Source organism: Trachemys scripta, chromosome 23 (assembly GCF_013100865.1).
Source record: "Trachemys scripta elegans isolate TJP31775 chromosome 23, CAS_Tse_1.0, whole genome shotgun sequence".
NCBI classification, from domain to species: Eukaryota; Metazoa; Chordata; order Testudines; family Emydidae; genus Trachemys; species Trachemys scripta.
This window is the reverse complement of record NC_048320.1, coordinates 9408068-9412031: the sequence shown is the minus strand read 5'-3', so window position 1 is coordinate 9412031 and position 3964 is coordinate 9408068.

Genomic DNA, 3964 nt, shown 5'->3' with positions numbered 1-3964 from the left:
CCCCCCCCCCCCCCCCCCCCCCGGCACATTGGAAAGTTGGCGCCTGTAGCTCCAGCCCCGGAGTCGGTGCCGATACAAGGAGCCGCATGCGGTTCTGGGGCAGCACGTTGGCCCCCCCCCTGCACTAGACTAAAGGGACGGCTCAGCATCAGCCCCTTCACTGAGAGGGGCGAGCGACGAGAGAGGCGTGAGGGTACCTCTCAGGACTAGCAGGCAAATCAAACCAGAACCTCACGTCCTAGCTCTGGGGCTTGGGCCCATCCCAGCTCCGAGCCTCCGGGGCCTGCAAAATCAGACCAGGATTGTCCCACAAGCAGGCTGTTCTCACGGTCTGGGGCGTCTCCTGCTGTAGGCTGGGCTGGAAATAGCCTTTCTCGGAGTGTCTCGCTCAGAAGCCGCTTGAGGAATCGATTGTCAAGAGGGCAGGGGGAGAGAGAGGGTATTTCAAACGGATCAGGGCACCCAAGGAGTTTGGGCTCTGGTTTGAGTTTGGGCCCAACATCCAGTCTGGGTTTTAATCTCATCAGAAGGCCTGGTTCTTCCATTGCGGTTAGAGCTGGGCCTGTTGGTTAGTCCTTTACGGCGGCAGTGCCGCAAAGGCCCCAGCCGTTCTATTCTCTCCTGCCCCATTCGCATTCTTACCACTGCGCCCGTCGTTGTGGTATCTGAGTACCAGGATACTACACTAATGCGTGTCACTCTGGAACTCTGGATAAGACAGACAGGGGCCCCATCGTGCTAGGCTGGGGAAAGTGGCAGCCCCCACCTCAAATTGCTCCTGGTCTAAACAGACAAAGGGGGTGTGTGAGAGAGACAATACAACATACAAGCAAAGGGCTTATCATGCAGGGTGCTGAGTACCCTCTAGGCTCATAGGAATCAGTGGAATAGAGGATACTTAGTGTATCATAGGCTAAGGCCCAAAGTAATCAAGGGGCTGCTGACATGTTACCCCCAGCTCCCGCTCTCTCTCTCGATTTGTTTGATTGAAATCACAAACACTTCGTTTTAGGGGTTTTGTATATTTTTAGAGGGGCAGTTTGGGGTAAAGGAAAAGGGAAACCGATCAGGAAAGAGGCAGGAAAACAAGAGAGAGAGGCACTGGGTGATTGAAATGACTGATGCAAACAGACGTGGGAGAGAGTTAAGTGGTTGGAAGAATATAATGGGTAGATCTGGTTTTAATTTAAAAAATCAATGGTTTTTTGGGGGGGCGGGGGGGAGGAATCTTTTTAAAAAAACATGAAATATTGTCCATTCACAAAACATCTTGTGATTTTTTTAAAAAACAAAGATAACTTTCCCTTCCTTGTTTTTCTTTTTTCTTAGTCATTCTTAGACAATTGTTTTTCCCGCTAAAATTAAAAGGGGAGTCGGGGGGGGGGGGGGGAAAAAGCCCAAGAAAAGACGGGGGGGAATAAACGAGAATTGTCTTGGAGGGAGACAAACTATCGGTCACTTTCAAAATCTGCAAAAGGAACATGGCAACATATCAAACCTTGCTCCGGAGTTTTTTACCCATTTTCCCATGAGCTCTAAGAGTGGGACAGGGACAACTCAAAGTTCACATCCCCAACATCCCCACAGAGAACTTCAGGCTGTCTGGGACTTAATTTGTTTGCCAGTAGCTGGGAACGGGCGACAGGGGAAGGATCATTTGATGATTGCCTGTTCTGTTCATTCCCTCTGGGGCACCTGGCACTGGCCACTGTCGGAAGACAGGACACTGGGCTAGATGGACCTTTGGTCTGACCCGGTACGGCCATTCTTATGTTCTTAAATTAATCCACTACTGTACTGTCTTTAGGAAGCTATGGTGTATTTATCTGTAGGAAGCCACAGCAGCCACTAGGTGGCGGTAAAAAGAACGCTTTGCACTTCGATAAATCATCTAAGGATCTGAAAGACTTTCTGCCCCATGCAGTGGGTTAGGGTTTTACAGATGGGGCAGCACAGAGAGTGCTCACGGTAACACAGCGAGTTAGCAGCGAAGCTGGGATTAGAAGCCAGGAGTCCTGACTCCTGGTTCAGTGGTTTAATCCCAAAATCGTCCTTCCTCAACCGCAGAGCAAAAAGGAGAGAGGATTAAAAAGGCGAGGAAGGATGGGGCGATAACAAAGGGTCAAGAACAGTCTCTTAGTGGCAGTGTTGGAGGGGAGAGAGAATTAAAGGGAAAGTGTCAGGTTGATTTGTTATTTAATTGAGGCAGCGTGGCCTAGTGAATAAAGCAGGAGACTGGCAATCCGGGTTCTAATCCTGGCTCTGCCACTAATCTACTGGGTGACCTTTGGCAAGTCACTTCACCTCCCTGTGCGTCAGTTTCCCCATCTGTAAACCTGGGATAAGAATACTGACCACCTTCGTAAAGCACATTGATATCTACTGAGGAAAAACACTCCATAAAAGGCAGGCAGTATTCTCGTTAATTACGTTTATTTGTATTACAATAGCACGTCGTGGCCTTAGACAGGATCAGGGGTCCCGTTGTATCAGGTGCAGCACAAACAGCCACAAAAGTTTATGCTCCAAAACGTCTGTAGTCTATAAGGGGCCACAGGACTCTTTGTCGCTTTTTATTGTCCCTACCTTGAGGATCACCCCATTTAATTTTAAGGGACGTTTGGTAAAAACCATCCTCAAGAACAGCTCTAAATGTTTCTATGGTTCTAGTAAAATCAGTTTGGATCTAAACATCCCCCTCGTACCCCCCAACCCTTGACGTGCAGGGAGACAGACTGCCTTGAGTCCAAGTAGGAGAAGCGGAAAATGAAACTGACCAGAAATGGAAAGTTAAACTGATCATCCGGCTTTATAGTCCTCAGGGGAACCAAGTGACAACCAGAAAACAAACAAGCCTCAAATATTATAACTGATGCTTAAACCCACCGCCAAGCGTCACTTGATAACTGTGCAACGAAGGGCCCTTCTGCTCAGACTGGATTTATATCTTGATTCGGTTTCTCCCTTTTACACATTCATTCAGATCAGAGGCCCGGGTCACCTGTAAGAGCTACCAGAAGCCACTTCCAGGTGAGATTGGCCAAGCCAGTGGGAAACTTACTGTAGTCCTGGTTGTCTTTGGAGGAAATGACTCAAGTTGAGACCGGCTCAGCACCGCACCGGATGGGTTGTCCAGAGGGGGGAAAGAACTCCACGGGGACCAGCTCAGTACCTTGGCCAGGGGGCGGCTCCTTCCTGACTTGGCATGGGAGAGCTGCAAGGATCAGCTGTGGGAACACTTAGGATGAACGTGCAGTGTAGACCAGGTCAGGTTGCCTCTGCCAACTCTTTGATCTTCTTTGATCAACAGAGATCTCCGAGCCGGTGGCTGTCCCAGTTGCTGGGTCAGGTGCTTATGCGGTTTGTCCCATGAAGTTATTGTCTCCAGCCATGCCAAAAGGCTGCATTGTTGTAAATGCTTCTTGCTAAGACTTCCTGCCTCTGGGACGCAGCCTCGTTCACTGAGGGACGCCTAGGCCAAGAGGTGACGTCAATGGGGAAAGAGAGCAGGATGTACTCTGGGGATCTGCTGTGCAGTTAATAGATCCTTAACATGGGCTGGGGCACAGAATGTCCCGCGTTGTGGGATACGTTTCCTGGAGCCAGCTGGGGTCACAAGGAGGTAGAGGATGCTGTGAACAGCCAGCTCTCTAGCGACCCAGAGCAGGGAATCAGACCTGAAATCTTTGGGGCCAGGAGCTATTGTAGCCTGGCTTGTGAGCCCATCAGCTCGCAGGACAATGAGTTTATTCCAGGTATCTTCACGATACCAGGATGCAAATAGGATTGTGGTTGGGCCTGGATCCCAGGCCAGGTCCCCTTCTAGTTGCAACCTAACTTTGTCTCCTGGATCAGCTGCTGTGCAGAGCGCTGGCAATTTTCAGCTTGGCCGACCTTCCCCCCTGGGAAGGGGCTGTCTCTGGGCTTCCCCTCTGCCCTTCACAGACCTCCCCCCCCGCCCCTC